Genomic DNA, 6,470 nt, shown 5'->3' on the forward strand with positions numbered 1-6,470 from the left:
GCCGACCTTGATCCTGCCGGTTCCCTTTTACTGCTACAATGCAGCACAATGAGTACGACCTGCTCGCCTCAGCTCACTAGTAAGACTAGGCGTGAGCCTAAAATCTCCATCCTTGAGTAATAAAGTTGTTTTTTGTTTTTTTTCCCTTGCACCTGTTCCTTGTCCCGGTGTGCTCTCACGCCGCCCCGTCCCTGCACTCGCTGCTCCATCCACATCTGAATTTCGTTCCGCTGCCAGACTTGTCGATTTTACAGACGCTCCAGGGAGGGATGTCGGGTCGTTGCGGTAGGCTACCCTCGGAAGATGACACTGCACTTCTGCTGAGTCACTTCGACGGTGTTCAGTAGTGGGTCTGTCCCGAGCTAACGGACGCAGCCCACTACCTACTATGCCCCCTACTAACGACATTGACTGCTAAGTCGCGGAGCCAGACTGAGTGAGGGTCCCCTCCAGAGAGCAGACCGCCACCACGTCCCTCCGTCGACCCCCCAGAACGTCACACGTTGAAGACTGACAGCAGAAGTACTATTCAGGGAAGGATGGAACAGGAACACTGAGACCAAGGTCACCATGAGAGCTCCGGGCATGAAGGGCCACAAGAGCAAGGACAATTTATAATTTTGGATGATTAATGAGATGAGGATGATTATAATGATGATGCTATGGATTTCCAATTTGGTTTGAGACTACGTGACAGGGCAGCACTCTACGCTTACTGTCATAATATATCCTGGTGTCAACCAGGCTCGAGAACTGCCGCACCTGCGGTGTTGGTCAGGTAAACAGAACCTGAGCACCCTCAAAGTCGCATTCGTTAAGTGAATGACACTCGGCTGTGTGATTCCAGCCTTCCCATAGGAACCATAGCACTTCCACTCTAGGTAGGAGCCGACCGTAGCCCGAAAAACCCACATGACCCTGATGGGATTCGAACCCACGACCTCCCGGCCCACAGCCCGATGCGCTAACCACTGCGCTACGGGGGCCGGTCCTTGAGTAATAAAGTTGGTTCGTTCACCTCCTGTAGCGAGCTATCTTCTTTTCTTTTTACATTTAGTCAAGTTTTGACTAAATGTTTTAACTTAGCAGGGGAATCGAGACGAGGGTCATGGTGTATATGTGTGTGTGTGTGGTGTGTGTGTGTGTGTGTGTGTGTGTGTGTGTGTGTGTGTGTGTGTGTGTGTGTGTGTCTGTCTGTGCGTGTGTGTAGAGCGATTCAGACCAAACTACTGGACCGATCTTTATGAAATTTTACATGAGAGTTCCTGGGAATGATATCCCCGGAATTTTTTGTCCATTTTTTCGATCAATACTTTTGAGGACGTCATATCCGGCTTTTTGTGAAAGTTGAGGCAGCACTGTCACGCCCTCATTTTTCAATTAAATTGGTTGACATTTTGGTCAAGTAATCTTTGACCTAAGCCCGGACTTTGGTAATGCATTTCAACTTGGAGGCTTAAAGGACCAGACCACGCTGTTTTAAAGGTTATTAGAACCACTAACCGATGACTGAAGGTTAGAGAAATGCACCTAAAGATTCCAAAAATGTAAAGAAATTCACCGATTCGTAGCTTAATCATTGTGATTTAATTAAAAACGTTCCGCCAAATTCGTCTGCTAAACGAGACTTCGAAATGGCCGCCAGTAGACGAGAACCGGCTGTGACGTCACTTTGTGTTTGGAAACCGAAAGTTACAGCTTACGCTCAAGTGGGCGTTTGCCTAAATCGAGCATCAACAGCACGCCGAAGGAATGCGCACGGCTGCTGATAGCTATGAAGTATAGAAAAAAGGTTCAGGCATCAGTTGTCACCTTTTTCCGATGGGCTTACAACTTCTGCAGCAAGACTGATTAACTGGAAACGGCCAACACGATGTGCTGTGTTTCGCGACACTTTCTTCCAATGCGAACGCAGTTAAGCCGGCAAGAAAACCTGGCACACACAAAACAGCTGTTGCCTAACGCAGTTCCAGTTCCGACAATTGTTGACCACTCACAGGAGGTCAGAAACCGGATACCAATCAGTGTCATCAGAACGATCTGCTTTCACTAAACGCAGACGAAAGGAAGTGAGTACATGTATACTGAATGTGTTCTGTAAGGGATAGGGGTTCAGTGTCACTGGGCGTTTTTGTCAGACTGACAGTATTTGTAGTGGAATGGCATCTGTTCCTAATTTTAAGCACATGTGTTAAGATTACAGATTAAAACATATATCTGTTACTACATGCCCGTCCCCATGCACCCACCTTAAAGTTCCCTCTCTCTCTCCCTCTTTTACACTCACCTGGGTAATCGATGAGTCTCAGGTTTAATCAGTGTCCGTCCATATACACATAGACATTCACACAAACACACACACGTTGTTATAGTTGTTATCTTTTAATTCAGTGTTGTATTAAATGGATAAAGAAATCGTTAATACAGCAAGCTTGCATGAATAATTTGCTGTTGTCCTTTTTTTCAGATCAGGTTCTGTAATACAGTAATTATAATTAATACAAGTACAAATTCATGTTTGCAGTCATACTCATAGTGTGTGAGTGTGTGTGTGTGTGTGTGCGTGCGTGCGTGTGTGGGTGTGTGTGCGTGTGTGAAAAGCACTTTGATACTTAAAACATCTGTGTTATTTGATTTTATTACAAAACTGCAGTCAGAATATTAAGCAGACCTATTCCAACAATACATTTTGATCAGCAGTAAATGTAATGTCAAATTATGAACAACAATCATGTGAGCAGATATATCTAACAGAAACAAATAGTCTAGCAAAATAATACAACCAAACTGTACATGTATGGACATCATCATCCACATAAAAAAAATTGATTGTAGGAAGAGCACAACTCTGTGTTATTACCACTGCTTCAGTCAAACTGCCAGTTCAACTTTATCTCTGTGGGTTGTTTTTTTCTCTCAGAGTAACATGGGAAAAAAACCTTTAAAAAACTTGCATGCTACAGAGCTGGATTGTTTCTAGTGATCATGCAGCATGATTTATCCGCATAGAAAACTACTGAAACACCTAAACAGAAATAACAATGTCTACAGAAAAAATCCACTGTTTGATTGCTGTCTGTAGTACTCCTCTTGCTAACAGTGGCATTAAAATAATTAAAACAGCTATGCTCTCTTGGGGGGGGGGGGGGGGGGGAAGTACTCAGTACTTTTTGTGTCTACATAGGCAAAACAAAACTATGCAATGTTTCAGATTTCCTGACCCACCCTATGTTTTTCCTCCTTATCCTGGACTATTTTGGACTCTTACAAAAATGTACTTCAAAAATGACAAATCTTAATTTTGCAGGCTTACAAGGAAATTGACTCTTCTCTTACAACCAGAATACACCATGATTTCAAGCAAATAAAAAACTACATGCACCTGAGAAAAAACCCACTTTAATTCAAGAAGTTAGACCTCCTAACCCCAGCTTTTCAATTCAATTCAATACGTTGTTGATGTTGATTATGGAGCTTAACGTCCTCCCAGGTAACTAGGGACCTATATTGAGACATGATTTTTTATACAATGTTAAAAGTGTAGGGTGTAATGGGGGGGAGGGGGACTGCAGGGTGACGGGGTGTAGTCGCTAATAAATTTAAAGGTGCGTTTATTATCTAATATACCAGACATTTTGTTTTGGCTGGTGTACAGAATAACATCACATAAAATCGCACTCGCAAAACATACAAAACACATAAAATGTACACATCAGTACACACATAACCCAAACCACGCATATCCATACCAGCACCATCACACACATATCCACATACATACTCTAGTTTGTACATTATAAAAATAAATACATTATGATTAATATCATTACTAGTCAACTTAAATTCAGGCTCAAAATAGGTCTTAAGATGGATGTTATTTAGTGTAATGAAGAGATTATAAAAACCAAAAAAAGCTATGAGAAAGAAAGTATGAAAGAATTATGCCCATTCTCCAGTGAAAGTTCTGCTGATTGTGGTAACTTTTTTTTCTGTCTAAAACAGGCATCAGGTTAACTGAAGGAGCTGTTTGAGGGGGTGGTGATCCTAACACTGGTCTATGGCAACACTGGCCTATGGCAGCTACAACAAAGCTCTGCATACACAGCAAGACTACAATGCAACAGTGCCCAGACTTTGACTGCTACAGCTAGACCAGTTGACAAAGCTCAAGTTGTCACCAAGCAGGACGCCCCAACTGGTGACCAACTATATAGACTGAGGCTGCCTATCTCCAAATCTGCCAAAGCAAGAATTGTTATGCAAGCTCCACATTTCTGTTTGCAGTTTAAGCCGACCTTAAGTATGCAATGGTTATGCACATCCCCCCCCCCACACACACACACACCCCGCAGTTGAGAGTTGTAATGTACCTTTTATTTATCTTACATATATTTGAAGCCTGTGTAGCTCTGTGACAGAAAGAGGTCTCTGATGGCAGTGACCAGACAGGCAGGAAGAACTTTCCTGTTCTTTCGGAAAGTCAGTGAGTGTGCAACTTGTCGGTATGTTCTGAACACATCAAAACATGTTCTTTAATTTAAGCTACATAATATCATGTGGATGCACTGATTGGGTGTAAATAATAACAGCAATTGGTACAGTCAATTCACTAAATGTGCAACAGAACCCTAATCATCAGACATTTTACAACAGCAAACTTCAACAGTCCTTTTACTTTCCTGAATGTCATTATTATTTATTAAAACATGCATCTAGAGCAACATACATATAAATCTTCTTTTATTAAAGTTCATCTGAAATTCAGGCTGCTTTCCCATGCAAAGTACAAATGCAAGTGTCCATAAACCAGGGTTTAATACATGTAGTATGTGAGTGAGTTCTGATGAAAAAGTGATTGTGTTGTAATATTGGTTATTACTGAGTGTTGATGTTACAATGATTACATTATAAAAACAACAACAACAGAACAATGTGAAGAGCAAACTTCTTCTGTGGGCATGCAAGTGAGTTAATCTTGTGTGTGTGTGAAACTATATGTGCCTGAGTGTTACAAATTTAAATGACAACAGTTTTCTTGATAGCCTTTAAAAACAACAACAAATACATACATTTAACAATCAAACAAATATAGGCACCTCAAAAAAAGTTGTATGTACACCTTCGTGGCTGGTGATGCATTCTTGCTCCCCTGCAAGTTTTCATTCTACAATGTACCTCAGGCTAGCTTCCTCTCTCTCTCAAATCTGCCCCTCCCACACAATACAACAGGTACAGTGGCCACTCTGACACCAGTCTCTGAAATAATCAAGAACAGTTAAAACTGCGATGAGCTGTTGTTCTTTTACTCGTGCATGCAATGCATGAACACTTAAACAATATCCCACTTATTCGCGAGTGCGTTGACAAGGCGAGAGTGAAAAAAATAGCACAGACTCGAAAGCAGACGATAAGTTCAGCACAGAGAGCGGGCGTGTTTACCTTTGATCGCTGAGACAAACAGAGTCGCAATTTTCATCGTCACTGTCTTTTCACTACTGCTGGAAGTGGCCTCCGCTCCTCATCTTTCATGCTTGATTCGAGGAGAGAAACTGGTAGTTCGAACATGTACGGTTCAATTTCGTCTGCAGTTACGCTTGTTGCCATGTTGGTAAACAACCATCTTCACACAGTGTGACGTCACGGATAATTTATTCATAAGCCAGTCTCGCGAAGATCACGCGGCACAATGGCGGGTCGTTTTGGAGAAGAAATCCGTCGCTTCGGTCACGAAATTCGTCGGATTACGGCCTTAGAAGATTCCGAAGTAAACCAAACATTGTTGAAGACGGTAAGAAAGTGGTTTTCTAACTAACTGCAAACATCGGGAAGTGTTCGGTCGCGCAGGAACACGATTCGAAGCGTTTTTGACGCTAAAACAGCATGGTCTGGACCTTTAAAAATTAATTAATGACTTTAGTCATTAAAAATCTGAAAATTGTAATTACAATGGGTTTTTTTATAAATTTACGTTCAGCTTATTTTTCATCATTTTCTGATTCCAAAAACATATAAATATGTTATATTTGGATTAAAATCAAGCTCTGAAAATTAAAAATAAAAATTTAAGATCAAATTAAAATTTCCGAAATCGATTTAAAAACAATTTCATCTTATTCCTTGTCGGTTCTTGATTCCAAAAACATATAGATATGATATGTTTGGATTAAAAACACGCTCAGAAAGTTAAAACGAAGAGAGGCACGGAAAAGCGTGCTATGCAGAACAGCGAAACCACTACCGCGCTAAACAGGCTCGTCAGTTTCACTCCGTTTTGCACAAGCGGCGGACTACGGTCATTGTGAAAAAATGCAGTGCGTTCAGTTTCATTCTGTGAGTTCCACAGCTTGACTAAATGTAGTAATTTCGCATTATGTCACTTGTTTTTACATTTAGTCAAGTTTTGACTAAATGTTTTAACATAGAGGGGGAATCGAGACGAGGGTTGTGGTGTATGTGTGTGTGTGTGTCTG

The 6,470-nt window shown here is 41.4% G+C and overlaps 2 long non-coding RNA genes and 1 other non-coding gene across 3 annotated transcripts; 1 reads left to right on the top strand and 2 right to left on the bottom strand.

Moving 5' to 3' along the window:
• Nucleotides 1–913: 913 nt before the first annotated feature.
• Nucleotides 914–987, bottom strand: Trnah-gug (transfer RNA histidin (anticodon GUG)). The gene has a single exon. It is a non-coding gene; the product is annotated as a tRNA-His (tRNA).
• A 472-nt stretch (nucleotides 988–1,459) lies between these two features.
• Nucleotides 1,460–4,514, top strand: LOC138947554 (uncharacterized). Its single transcript, XR_011449706.1, has 2 exons — nucleotides 1,460–2,069; nucleotides 4,003–4,514. It is a non-coding gene; the product is annotated as an uncharacterized lncRNA (long non-coding RNA).
• Nucleotides 2,618–5,899, bottom strand: LOC138947555 (uncharacterized). The gene is made up of 2 exons (XR_011449707.1): nucleotides 5,440–5,899; nucleotides 2,618–5,256 (listed from the first exon to the last, which is right to left on the bottom strand). It is a non-coding gene; the product is annotated as an uncharacterized lncRNA (long non-coding RNA).
• Nucleotides 5,900–6,470: the final 571 nt, after the last annotated feature.

The sequence above is a fragment of the Littorina saxatilis genome, linkage group LG14 (assembly GCF_037325665.1).
Source record: "Littorina saxatilis isolate snail1 linkage group LG14, US_GU_Lsax_2.0, whole genome shotgun sequence".
Lineage (NCBI taxonomy): Eukaryota > Metazoa > Mollusca > Gastropoda > Littorinimorpha > Littorinidae > Littorina > Littorina saxatilis.